This window comes from Peromyscus leucopus, chromosome 9 (genome assembly GCF_004664715.2).
Source record: "Peromyscus leucopus breed LL Stock chromosome 9, UCI_PerLeu_2.1, whole genome shotgun sequence".
Taxonomy (NCBI): Eukaryota; Metazoa; Chordata; class Mammalia; order Rodentia; family Cricetidae; genus Peromyscus; species Peromyscus leucopus.
This window is the reverse complement of record NC_051070.1, coordinates 84,813,233-84,827,620: the sequence shown is the minus strand read 5'-3', so window position 1 is coordinate 84,827,620 and position 14,388 is coordinate 84,813,233. Positions and strand designations below refer to the sequence as shown.

Sequence of the window (14,388 nt, the reverse complement as noted above, 5' to 3'; positions counted from 1 at the left end):
ACCGGGCTCCTCAACCACTGCTGGGAACTGCAAGACAACAAACCCCTTCCTTCAACCTTCCTGACAGAGAAACGTTTTCAGTCTGTCCTTCACTCCTACGGCCAGCTACATCACCCGCCTATCAACAGGATGCACGCACCTTTCCCCGAAAGACTCAAGAGCAAAGAACACCCCACCCCACCCCCAGCTACTTCTACTAGGACTTCCTAAAGACTTCTGACAAAGTGAGAATGTAAATAGAGAGGTAAAAGAACCCCAATGTGAGGGGACACTAACACAGAAAACTTATAAAGGAAGTCCCAAGGCGATAGCTGAGTGACAGACTTGGGAAACAACCTGGCCAGCTCAGAGCAATGGGTGAGAGGAAGGAAACTCAAGCCCGTCCAGGGGGAGGGCTGACGGACTGCAGGAACAGGAAGCTTGGTGGCCCTGCACTCTAACCGCACAGGTCACCTGGGACAGCAGTGAGCAATACAGTCTCCAGTCGTTACAACGCAATTAACACTGATATGTGCATCGATTCCTCGTCTATCCAAGCAGCATGTCAGCAAGTAATGTCTACACTGATAAATTAACAAACAGAACCGTGAGACTATCGTGGTACTGTTAGGAGAAACAGTTACCTGCACAGAGCAGACAGAGGGGTGGGTGTGTCGGGAGAGAGTTGTTTCCTCGTAAGCCCTTCCGATGAACAGAGCTGACTTTTCTCATTCTGTAAACCATGCACGCTTTATAATACAGCCATAAGTGCCACATATGAAGGAGATCCTGACACTTAACTTAAAAAATTGGACTATTCCAGCATAACTGAGCAGTGACTGTATTCAACCATTCTCCTATATTCAACCATTCTCCAAACAATAAAAACACTTTTTAGCTGAAAGCTGACAAACCATTTGTTCTCAGTGTTGCTTTCTTGCACCAGTCCTGGAGTATTTGCCTCTTTGTTTTGTTTCGTTCCTTTATCAGCATCTACAGGCTTAGGTAGAAGTCTGGTAGCATGCAAAGCTTACAGGATTTTAAGGGCCCTCGAGGAAAGGATACAAAACACCTTCCTTTATGCCAATGTTATCAGGTGGTATGGCTTCTGGAGCTCTCCCAGGGCCCATTAGGGCCATGGAGGTAAAAGCTTTAGCCTAAAGCTTTCACCAGAGGGTGGGGTAGGCGGGAGGGGGTTAATGACATCTGATTATGCTCCCCCCCCCTCACTGGATGAGGGCCCATTACACTCCCTACAAGGGGGGGGCCTGAACACACAGGCACGTCCAGAAATCACACACATACTTCAGAGCCATCCTTCCTTCTCCCGTGGGGGTGGGGGAGGGTAAAGCCTGAGAGAATGGAATTTAGTCTTAGGGTGAAGCCCTAAGACTCTCTAGTGGACACAGGTGGATCCAAACTCTCTGGGGTTCCTCGACCCCACCTATCCAGCAGCTGGGGCTTCACGAAGGTTTTATAGACACCATCAAGAAGGTTCTGTGGCTCAAAGTCGCTTCCTTGGGGAAACAGAAGGGACACAAAGAGAATCTGTGACTTAAACCACTTTAGAAATGGAACAAGAGGCTGGGCCCTCAGTTAAGCCATGTTAAGCCTCTCAGAGGTTCTCTCCTCTCCTCTGAAAGGCACCTCTATACCCTCTGGCAAGGGACAGAGGACGAGGCTGAAATCACGGCCTACAGGCTGCAGGGGCCCTGAGCCAGTACCACTGCTGGATACTCACTGCCCATTTGTCCACACTGGAGCCTTAGTGCCTTCACACCTGGAAGATGCCAGTGTTCAGCCTTGCTGAGAGGCCTCAGGGTTTAACCACCCTTAGCAGTTCGACTCTTCCGTGGTGCAAAGGAGAGCCACGCTGCCAGAAACTGAAAGGTAGTCCCTGGAGAACACACAGATCAATCAGGTATAAGATTCTCTGTCAGGTCCTGGCCCTCCGGGGCAGGCATTCCAGACTAGGAGTTACACTGGGCCACTGAGGAACAGCAAAAAGACAGGAGGTCCAAAAGACCCCCAAGGTATGCGTGCGACAGCAGCAGCCAGGAAATGTATGTCCCTCACTCAGCCAAGCAATTCTCATTTTAGACAACTGGTCAGATGTTCCTATGGCTGGCCACCCTGCTGTCTCCTAGCCTTCCCTGAGGTCACATGGGGTCCCCAACTCTTTCAGGAAGCTACCCTGACCTTCCCGCTCACAATGATGGCTCTTTCTGGAACTAACTCAGCCTAGCATGTTCTCTACGTCCACTAGTGTTCTAGTCATCTAGTTCCTAGGATGGGCATGTGCGTTTCCTCAGTAAACACCTCACTAACTTTCCCAGCAATCTCACGGATGTATTATCCCCCCCCCCCCCATTTTACACACCAGGGAACAAGGCTCAGAGGTCGAGGGCCAGTGCCGGATCCCGTCTCCTGGCCTTCCAGGGAGATGATGGCTCCTGCAGGCTGTTGGATAGCCTCACCTCCCTGCTGCTCTCCACCACTGCCCAGCAGTCAGCACTGGGATCTTCAACATAGTTGCATCCCACCAGGACCACGAGTCCCTGACTCATCTCTCCTTGGCCCAGCTGGTACCTGCCCTGACAGCCTGTCAGTAAGTAGGCAGACACTAGGAATCTGAAGGGCAAGCAGCACCCATCTAGAAGATTCCCTTCTCCTCCCATCCCAAACAGGATGCTAGAAGATACAGGAACATCCTAGCTCTTCCAGGTCTATAGAGTCCCACACCCTGTGCTCACAGGGCACTAACCTCTCCTATGTGGGTCATGGGTGCCATTAAGTGACTGACACAAGCCGGAGAACCCTGGGGCAGCATTCACCAACCCTGGCTGCATTTTCTCAGGCACTACACAAAAAGCCCACAGAAGGTGGAGGCAGGCATTCAGCTCCCCACCCACACAGAAGGAATTAAAAATAGCACAGCTGACATCAATCATTCTCCAGGCTGCGCAGCAGACGCTGCCATCCAAGACTGTCTCCTGGGCTGCCCAAGCTAGAGAAATTCTGGGCAAAGCTGGCAGGACAGTGGCCACAGCAATCACTAGGGCCTCACCACGGGGTTGAGCCTGAGGGAGCAAATCTGAAAGAGCCTGCTTAGAAATAAAAGGCCAATCCTCAGTGGCATTTGGATTGCTCCAGAATTCTGAACCGTGGGGATCATTTGAGTCCATGTCGTACTTTATTTGGTAGGAATCAAGGCCCAGGGAGCAGGAGAGACCGGCCTGAGTTCTCAGGGCTGGCTGGGGGTTGACGGTACAAGATCTAAAACTGTATGTATCTCTTGATGTCAGTGTCCAGTGCATTTCGGCCCACGCTGCTACTGTCTACTCTGGGCTCCATCCCACTCTCCCAGGCTGGAGGTCAAGTTGGGAGACATGAAAGAACCTGAGAAAACCGAAGTGGGGCAGCGCTGGTGATCTCCCAACAACTCCCACACAACTGCGTCATACACAAAGTACCATCTGTTCAAGGGAACTATGAGTGACAGCAGAGAAACTGGGGTGGGCAGCCACAAATCTCACCTCTCGGGAATGCGAGGAGCCCCAGCAACCATCGGCCTTGGTTCAGCCAGGGCGTACAGGGCTGTTGTTGCCAGAAGAGTGCCCTCCGTGTCCTATCTGAGGTTGAAGAAAGCAACCTGGGAGAGAGGGCAGCGGCGGAGCAAGAAATCTCCATCCCCAAGCTGGGTCTTTGAAGGGCCACCTGGTCCCATGGGGGCTGGAAGACCTGAGTGAGCGTGGTTCCAGAGCAGATCACAGGGTGCTAACAGCCCAGGCCTCTGGGAGGAGGCTGAATGTTCTCGAGCATCCACAGGGAAGCAAGGCCTGCCCAGCACGTTCCCCCACCCAAGGGACAGAACCGCGCTGCTGTATGCCCTGCTGGCTTCTAGCAGCGATGAACATCCGGTTCGGTCCCCACTCCGTAACCTCCGCAGTGCCAGCTCACCCAACGGCAAGAGGACAAACACATTAGCTTCTGATTAAGGAGAGAAGTGGGTGGCGTTCCCGAACCTTCTGTCTGTCATCTGTCAATCATCTGCACTGGCATGCTATAACCCGGCACCGGAAACCCCCATCCTTTGTGCAATGGCGCCGAGGAGTGACAGAACCTTTACCAGTGAGCTGAGTGGGAGGTGGAAACCGGCTGTTATAACACCAGCGGCCTTACGCTTTCTACCTCTCCTTCATCTGCCGTCCTGTGACGGAGCAAACAAAAGCTTCATTGGTTCCTCGGCTCCTCTTTCTTTGTTATCCAGTTCCAGATGTTTTACTGTAGCATCAGAAGACATCCTGGGCCTTCCAGGTCCCTTCCCTAAAGTCTACCGAGGCTTCTCGGTCTGATCGACTCTTCCTAAAAGCCTGGCTGTCCTAAGGATAAGGACCCCTGGGACCCTAGGGGAGGGGCACTCCTGGTTATCGCCGGCTGAGAAACAAGACCCTCCTACCAACGGTTCCACTGTGGGCCCGGACACAAGCACAGCTTGAAGTCTGCCAGGGACACTGTCTCTAAACGCCTGAGCCCCGCTGTTTTGTGAAGTGTCTTTTTATTCATTTCAGGACTATAAGGAAAGAGATTATCCCACCTCTTAGTTATTTCTTCTCCTAAAACATAAATAACACGGACCCGAACATCACAGACCACACTGTACGATCCACGAAGCAGACCTGAAACACTTGTTAACTCCAAATATGAAAGACAAATTCATAAAAGCTGGCACCCTTGCCAAGGGCAAATGGAGCGTGACTTAGATAAAATTACAGTGAGAATTATTTCGGTCTGTTGCTTCTATTTATTTGTTTGTTTGTTTGTTTGTTTGTTTTTAGATAAGGACTTGCTATGTAAACTAGGATGACCCTAAACATATGGGTCCTTCATAAGTATGTGACCTTCATATATGGTCTGGGTTGGTCTCGAACTCTTGTACCTCCTGCCTCAGTTTCCCAAATACTGGGATTACTGACCCGTGCCACCACAATCAGTTTTACAGTGAGAATTTCTGATACATCTCTAAGTGATAAGAAAAAGTCAAGTTGAATTTGAAGGAACCATTTAACAAAAGGACAGAGGATTTAATGCAGTCTGAGAGGTTTGCTCTTCACTAATCACAGCCCACTAAACCCAGGACCCAATCACAGCCCTCTAAACTCAGGACCCAATCACAGCCCACTAAACCCAGGACCCACTAAACCCAGGACCCAATCACAACCCTCTAAACCCAGTTCCCAATCACAGCCCACTAAACCCAGGACCCAATCACAGCCCTCTAAACCCAGGACCCAATCACAGCCCTCTAAACCCAGGACCCAATCACAGCCCTCTAAAACCAGAACCCACTAAACCCAGGACCCAATCACAGCCCTCTAAACCAGGACCCAGTCACAGCCCTCTAAAACCAGGACACAAATATGAAGCAGTCAGTCAACCTTTACATGACAAACTCATTAACACTACATGACCAACTTGGAAATTCAGGATGGTTTTCTAAATAATGCTCTGGTCCTGGCTGATTTACAATGACAGAGAACAATGGAAAGGTGGGCACTTTGTACGCGTGGTGGTCTGAATGACAATGGCACCCATAGGCTCATAGGGAGTGGCACTATTAATGATGTGGCTTTGATGGAGGAAGTGTGGCACTGGGGTGGGCTTTGAGGTTGCAGATGCTCAAGCCAGGCCCAGGGTCTCTCTCTCTTCCTGCTGCCAGAGGGTCCAGATGTAGAACGCTCAGCTCAGCTACCCCTCCAGGACCATGTCTACCTACCCCCTGCTGCCATGATGATAATGAACTAAACCAAAGAACTGTAAGCCAGCCCCAATGAAATGTTTTCCTCTATAAGAGTTGTTGTGGCTGGGCAGTGGTAGCACACACCTTTAATCCCAGCACTCAGGAGGCAGAGGCAGGCGGATCTCTGTGAATTCAAGGCCAGCCTGGTCTACAAAGAGAGCTCCAGGAAAGGTGCAAAGCTACACAGAGAAACCCTGTCTCAAAAAAAGAAAAAAAAAAAAAAGAATTGTTGTTGTGAAAAAACAAACAAACAAACAACAACATCAAAAGAGGTGTTGTCATGTGTCTCTTCCCAGCAATAGAAACCCTAACTAAGGCAGTATGGAAACCCATCTGCTAGCATTATACCCAAAGAACAGGGTTGAGCATGACAGGTTTTTCAGTGACAAGCGAGCAACAAAATGAACAGATAATGAACAGAAGGAACAGATAAAAGTTGAAATTAATAGCTCCTGAACAGGAAAAAAACAAAAGAAAACCAATAAACATGTAACTAAAATTCTATTGAAAGTAGCTAGAATCCCATTATTCTTGACCTAGAAAATTTAAACACATTAAAAATGTAAACACTTCCTAAATAAATACGTTCCAGAGCATTCCAAGTGAACAGTTTCTCTGCCCCAACTCTGCTTCAAGTCAATAAAAACAGGAAAAGAATTCATTACCCACGAGTGAGGAAAAGACTGAATAAATTATGGTAATTCTGTACCGAGAACATTCCACAGCTGCTGACCTGGAGCGACAGTAACCCAGAGACCGTAGTCAAACAAGTCATACACAGAAGCGGCAGGATGGGGGAGGGGGGGCTGTGGCCGTCCACCACGTCCACCACCCGTTCTCCTCAGGTGAAAAAGCAGCAGAGAGGGCGAGCTGCGGAAACAGGACCCAGCGCTCGCTCACCCTGACCTCCTTCCACACCATCCCTCTCTCCAGAGAGTCTGCACACATCTGCTCCAGCTGTTCCTTCCTGTCCCTGGCCACCAGAGAAGCCCTCACTCAAGTCTACTGAAGCAAGCCCCCGACCCCCTCATCCCCCCCACCCTCCCCCACCCCCGTCCCTGTGACTAGCTCCTATCTATCTCCTCTACTGCTCATTTCCCTTTACTCGGCCATCCCAGGGAGTTCCGTCACATCACCATGCCTTGACTTCAAGTATAAATATAATCCAGACAAAATTGCTTCTCTAGCCCAGACGCTTCCTCAGTCCCGCCCCCGCCCCCTAGAATCTCAAAAGACACCTGAAATGCAACCGGAAAAAAACTGAAGTTCATGACCTTCTTTCTGCACCTTCCAAACTGGGTCCTCATCCAGCCTCTCTGGGATATCTATCCAGGGGGCAAACCCTGTGTTACTTAGGCTTGGAGGCCACTGAAGATGGCTATCAGAGCTCCGTGGAAGCTTTCTTCCAAGTCAAAAAGATGGAATCTACCTCTGGCCCTGGGCGGACACATGGCATTTTGATCTGCTCCCAAGATTAGATCGCTGCACGCTATAGCCTCCTCTCTACGAGTTAAAACAGCTGGGCTTGTCAATCACCTGGCCAAGAGATCCCGCCTCAGGAATGCTAATTCACCCAAAGTCCCGATCAGAAGATGGAGGAATTCCCTTAGTGGAACAATGTACTTATCTTACCCTCAGAGCTGCCATCATGAAGCACTGTGACCTCTCACCTTTCTGCATTACTTAGAAAAGCACAACTCCCCCCACCACCTTCCCCTGTCCTGTTCTTTCAGGTACTGGCCAAAGCCTGGGCATGCTCTTCCAGATTCTCTGGGCTTCTCACCCTTTGTCTCTAAAGCCTCCCTCCCCTTCTGGGCTATTTGCTGACCTCTATCACGGAACCTGCCTGCATGACTTCTCTCCCTCTTCTCCATCCCTTCCTCCTGGCAACTACTGAGAGTCATAGTTTGCCTGCTCTGCTGTTTTTCTTTCCAACTCGAATAAAACTGTCCTTGAACATCCTTCCGAGTCCTTTCCTAAATTCTCTTATTAACAAAACCGAGAACCCAAAGAGGGACCCCGGTACCCCCGGTAACACTAGTCTCCTTTTGTGCCTACAGAACTCCCTGGACAAGCAGTGGGCACTCACTAAAGACTCCAACAGAAACATGCCTTGTCACCTAGGTCCTAAAAATAACTGTGCCCTTTGTGGTGGACGCGGCAAGCTCTCATCCCTGGCCCTGCCCCTCTCACACATCCCTCTCCCCCAAAGGTGCTTCACACACCAGACTTCATGTGTCTGCTTGCCTGATCTCCCGGTGAACAGCTTCCAGTCTCTTCTCTACCCCTACCCTGAATTCTCATCCCTCCATCTTGCAAGCCACTGGTAGGCTCAGGTCCCTGAGTCCCTAACTGTCTTCTTGGCTGCTAAGACAGTGGGACCTTCAAGAGCACAATCTCAAAAACAAAACAAAAACACCCTAACACGAGTGATCACAGAGCCAACCTTGACTACAGTACACTCCACCTTCAGCTTCCTGGTTCCTTGGTGACACTCCCCCAATATCAACAAGATCATCACCGTTCTCACTAATCTGAAAACCCTTCCAGAAACATCCTGTCATCTGACTCTCTGCTGGAGGCAACCATTTGTCAGTCATAGGACTGGGACTATGTGGTTACATGGTTTACCCGGGTTAGCCAGCCGATGAAAACTGTCCTCCAACCCTGTAATTCTCTATCACCTTCCATGTATGGGCGCTAGGCCTGCATCTGTGTATGTACACACTTACATGACTGGTGCCCGCCAAGGTCAGAAGAGGAGGTCAGATCCCCTGGATGTTACAGACATGCGAGTGGCCATGTGGATGCTGGAAATCAAACCTGGGTCCTCGGCAAGAGCCACAAGTGCTCTTTGAACCGAGACTAGTCCCCATAGGCTCCTATGTTTGAATAGCTGGCTTCCAGTTGGTGGCTGTTTGGAAGGATGAGGCGGGGCCTTGCTGGAGGAAGTACGTCACAGGGGGCGGGCTGTAAGGGTTCTAAAGACTCACAGTATTCTGAGTTAGTTCTCTCTGCCTCCTGCTTGTGGGTTGAGATGTGAGCGTTCAGCTGTTTCTGCTGCTATGGGACTTTGCTCTACCATCATGGACTCTGACCCTCTGAGAGCATAAGCCCTATTAAACGCTTTCTTTTATAAATCGCCTTAGCCGTGGTATTTTGTCACAGCAATAGAAAACTAAATAATACCTGCTTTTTTTTTTTTTTTTTAATGATTTACTTATTTTATCTTGTGTGCGTTGGTGTTTTGCCTGTATTTATGTCTGTATGAGGGTATCAGATCCCTATGAGCTGGATTACAGACAGCTATGAGCTGCCATGTGGGTGCTGGGAATTGAACCTGGGTCCTCTGGAAGAGCAGCCAGTGCTTTTGTTGTTGTTGTTTTCTGACAGGGTTTCTCTGTGTAGCCCTGGCTGTCCTGGAAATCACTTTGTAGACCAGGCTAGCCTCAAACATACTGAGATCCACCTGCCTCTGCCTCCTGAGTGCTGGGATTAAAGGTGGTGGTTCGGCCCCAGCCAGTGCCCTTAGCAGCTGAGCCATCTCTCCAGCCCCCAACACCTGCTCTTAACCACTGAACCAACTCCCCAGCCCCTGTCCCCTAACTGTTCAGTTACCCTCACCCTACTCTTTCTCACATCAGTGGGCAGGATCACCAGAAGCTGACCATTCCACCGGATGGCCAGTCTTCCCCACCATGACAACCAAGTGACCCCAGGACCTTTATTTCATGAGTTATAGTCAACATGCCTGATGTGGGCTAACCGGTTTTAGAGGTTATTGAAAGGTTTCATTCCAAACAAGGCCCAACAAATGTTCTTACAAATGCCAACTCCCACCAAGGAAACCTGGAGCTCATGTACCTCAGAGCTGTCCTATCTAGGCACCACTCAAATTCCTGACATTCTGGAAAGACAGTGGGTTCGTGAAGAAGAGTCACAGAAACTGGACTATGTTCCTTGGCTGTGCCTTTGAAGCACAGCCACACCCAGACTCTCCCACTCCCATGGGAACAAGTGCCAGGAACTGCCAGAAAAGCAGCTAGGAAGGGAAGAAGAGAAAGCGCCTTCTGGGAACAAAGCATGCAATCCCATCCACCCTGGGTTTCTTCTGTCTCCCAGAGTTCCCTCTCCTGCCATCCCGAACTACCCATTAACCCCCTGGGTCACAACACCCAGGCATCACCGATCAAAGCCTTCTAGATAAACTGAACTGAGACTGCCCTTTCTCTTCTCCTTGTCATGGCTACAAAAAGAACTCAAACAGCTGAACTTGCTTGTTTTTGTTTGAAATAAACATTTAAATTGTAACTGTGTGTGTGCCTGTGTGTGCATGGGCAAGCCACAACTTACAGGAGTCAGTTCCCTCTTAACACTATGTGAAAACATAAGATCAAACTCAGACTGGAAGGTGCAGGTGCCTCAGCCAAGGTCTCATAGCCCAGACTGCACTCGAATTCACTATGCATCTTCCCCCTCCCCCGGAGGATGCTCGGTGTTAATTACATTTACTCACTTTGTGTGCATGTGTGCACTGGGATGGGGGGTGGGGGGTGGAGTGTATACCACTGGACTTGTGTGGAAGCCAGAGGAGAATCTGTGAACATCAACTTTCCATCTACGGGGTCATCTCTCTGGACCCAAATTCCTTCTGTATCTGAAACTGGCTTTGAACTCCTGATCTTCCTGCGATCTCCTGAGTTCTGGGATTACAGATGTGAAACTCCACACCCATCTCTTTCACACACACACACACACACACACACACACACACACACACACACCCGAGTCTGGATGCATTTCTCCTCTACTTCCCCACTCTTCCCTGCCTATCCTGTGGCTCCAATACTCAAGCCACAAAGACATTACTTCTCTGGCCCGCCTCTCATCCAACCGACATTTCCTTGTTCACTTAAAAGGAAAGGCTCATCGTGGGCACTCTGAAAGAAGTCTTAAGGGATGATTCAGAAACAGCCTCCACGATCCAAAGACTGAGAATATCGCAAGGTCAAGACACCTGGTCATACAAACCCAAAGTGGAGGAAGAGGGCATGTCCTGTCCCTCCTACTGGGGAGCAGCAGCCGGTGAAATGGCTTGTGAATAAGAAATGGTCAGAATGTCTGAAAGAGGGCAGGGTGGTGTGGGCCGAGACAGGGCAGTTCAAGCTGGCTGCACCCTCTGCTCTTGCTATCACTGTGTTATCCACTAGCCGCTCCATCTGATTCTGATACACCAGGCCTTGCCGTGTGTGCTTTATGCCTAACCTGAGCATTATCCAACTGTGATAGACCAGCGGCTACCTGTTCTAACTGGTCAATACCTGAGCACTGTAGAGCTGTTAAAAACATTAGCTTGCTGGGCATGCTGATACATGCCTTTAACACCAGCACTTAAGAGGCAGAGGCAGGTGGATCGCTGAGTTCCAGGCCAGCCTGGTCTACACAGTAAGTTCTGGGACAGTAAGAACTACATACAGAGACTCATCTCAAAAAGAAAAAAAAGTAAGAAAATAACAAACAAAAAACCCAACAAACCTCAAGGGTATCCCATACCCTCTTCTGACCTCCAAGGGTATCAAGGGCACCAGGCACCCACATGGTACACAGACATACATGCAGGCAAAAACACCTATACATATAAACAAAATATTTGTTTTAAAAATTGTAAAAAATAAGCTGGGTGTGGTGGTGCACACCTTTGACTCCAGCACTCAGGAGGCAGAGGCAGGCAGATCTTTGAGTCTGGGGCCAGCCTGGTCTAGAGAGAGAGTTCCAGGATACCCAGGGCTACACAACAACAGCAACAAAAATTGTAAAAATAGAGTAACTCATAGGGCTAGAGAGACATCTCAATGGAAAAGTGCATACTGCTCTTGCCGAGGATCAGAGTTCAGAGTCAGGGAGCTCACAACTGCCTGTAACTCCACCTTCAGGGGATCTGAACACAGACACTTAATTAAAAATAATATAGTCAACTGGGTAGTGGTGGTACACTCTTTTAACCCCTGCACTTGGGAGGTAGAGGCAGGTGGATCTCTGAGTTCAAGGCCAGCCTGGTCTACAAAGTGAGTTCTAGCACTTAATTAAAAATGATATAATCAACTAGGCAGTGGTGGTACACACTTTTAACCCCTGCACTTGGGAGGTAGAGGCAGGTGGATCTCTGAGTTCAAGGCCAGCCTGTTCTACAAAGTGAGTTCTTAGGACAGCCAGGGCTAAACAGAAAAACTTTGTCTCAAAAAACCAAAAGTAAATAATAAAAAAGCAAAATCAATAATATAAATTTTTTAAAACATTAACTTGCTGGGCAAGGTAGCACACGCCTTTAATCCCAGCACTCAGGAGGCAGAGGCAAGATCTCTAGGAGTTTGAAACCATAGGGAGACCTATGTTTCATAAACCAAAAAAATCAACAACAAAAAATTAACTGGCTAATCCTCACAATAAGTCTATGAAACAGGAAATATAATTTTCCTTATTTGATGGATGAGGAAATCAAGGTGCAGAGATTAATGATGGATCGGAGAGGGATGGAGGAATCCAAAGTGGGCATCCTGTGTTAGAGCCACAGACTGCCTTCACTCACCTGGCTGGCCTGGTTAGAGGACACGAAGCACAGACAAGTGTTGAGGGAACGGCCCTGCTGTTAATCCTCCTGGAATTCTCGACTGAAGCAAGGAAATGATGAAGGAGCATAATGAGAGCAAGCTGAGGATGAGCAAGACAGCTGGCCCTGCCCTACAAGGCTCCAGGCACCACCAACCTTTTGACTATAACACACACTGTCATCTACAAAGTTTACACTTGAGAGCAGTTCAATTCAGTTATCAAAAAAAAAAAAAAAAAGCTCATGTTAAATTTACTGATTTTGTGTAGGACTGTATTCGTAGCATTTTTCCTCATTATGTAGCCCCAGGGCACGCCTGCTCGTAAATCGCTATTATCGGGCAGGGCAAGGCAGCAGGGAACTAGTGGCGGCCTATGAAGGGAACAGACTTGGGGGTAACGGTGGATGGTCGGGTCCGAGAAACACCATCTCCATACACACCCACTAATTATCGGGTGGGGAAGAGAAATCCCCAAAGAGAATGAGCCCAGCTTGAGCTTAGCTGTTTGCTACCTAGTTACGTCGTTAGGAACCGGGCCTGAGTCCACGGGAAGTGGGGGAGCCAAGCCCAAGAGTTCCTCGGACTCCGGAACCGGGACGCAGGCGGGGGCGGAGGGATCCTAGCTGAATAAGCGTTAAGGAAAGCAGGCCACACAACACCTGGCACGATCCCGCATTCTCTGGACGACGTGGGAGCCTGCCTTATATAAACCCTAGGTGGCAGGTTCAGGAACCCGCGCCCTGCAGTTCCGGAGCAAAGTTCCCAAAGACAGCCTTCTGGGCCGGCTCCAGCTTCTCCCGGAAGCGCACCGAGCTGGGGAGACCTCAACCACCCCTAAGCTCGCACCCGCTGGGGTCCCAAGCACACTTGCCGGGACCCTGCTCCACTCCGGGCCCTGGCCTCGGGGGACCCTCGCACCCCACGCCGAACGCGAACACCCAGCCCGCGCAGGTCGCCCGCCAGGACCCTCACTCACCTGGCACCGGGGACCCGGCGATGAGCTCGACTTGCAGCTCCTTCCCACTGTCGCTTTCCCGGATCCCGACCCGCGAGCGACCCGTCTACGTACGGCCGGAGGAGCCCGCGGAGCGGAAAACTCTCCGGGTGCGGTCGCCTTAAGCGCCCCGGGGCGGAGCCACGTGGAGGGGTGGGGCCTCTCTAGAGTGGCGGGGTGCGTGGACCACGCCCACAGGTGAGGTCCGCGCTCCTGCGTGGGTCCTGCTCGCAGCTCAGAGCCGCTCTAGATCCCTAGGGAGTGGGATTTACTCGGCTATATGTTTTTAGAGATCTGACCGTGAAGAAAACTTTTAAAAGGTCAAACCACATGTACGACAGGAAGAAACTTCATAATGGAAAACCAACTGCCTCAGCCGGGTGATCAGGGCCAGCATTAGCAGTGACGAATTGTATTGCTCTTCTGTTGTATGGTGTCTTCCTCTCAATGACACATGATCCAGTGTAATCGTGCAAAAACATCAGACAAGCCCCAATTGAGGAACTCACGACTGTCCAAAACTGTCAAGGTCATCAAAGCAAGGGAAGCCTGAGAAGCTGTCACATCAAGATATGAAAACTAAATTATGTGACATCTTGAATGGGATCCTGGGAAAAGGGCATTTAGGTTAAAAAAAAAAAATGACATTTGAACACAATATCAATATTGGTTCATTATAGCAAAAACACTAGTATGTTAATTACAGGAGAAAACCCATATTTATGGTAAACATGTCTTACCTTCCTAATCCTTTCTGTAAATCTAAAACTACTCTAGAAATTGTGTTTGGGGTTATTTTGTTTGCTTGTTTGTTTGTTTGTTTGTTTTCAGAAAAAGGTCATGCAGTAAATATGATTGTGTAACATATTCAAAAAGTAAAAATTGAGAGCCGTCTTTTTGATTTATCCCCCAGCTCACTTTTAGACACCTCCTTCCAGGTGTCTGTCCAGCACTGTCTATGTGTGCATTGCTTACTTTGCTTAAGTAAACCTGTTGTTTATAAAACC

General features: G+C 49.4%; 1 protein-coding gene across 2 annotated transcripts in view; it reads right to left on the bottom strand.

Annotated features, from left to right (window-relative positions):
* The window catches only part of Anxa11 (annexin A11), a 43,516-nt gene extending 29,993 nt beyond the window's left edge, over nt 1-13,523 (bottom strand). The window contains exons 1-2 of one of the 2 annotated variants that reach the window (XM_028893564.2): nt 13,364-13,523; nt 12,366-12,447 (exon numbers count right to left, since the gene is read on the bottom strand). The gene's annotated coding sequence lies outside the window, so the exon portion shown is untranslated. The remainder of the gene's footprint in view (nt 1-12,365; nt 12,448-13,363) is intronic. The other variant, XM_028893563.2, reaches the window with a different exon arrangement.
* Between the last annotated feature and the right edge of the window lie 865 nt (nt 13,524-14,388).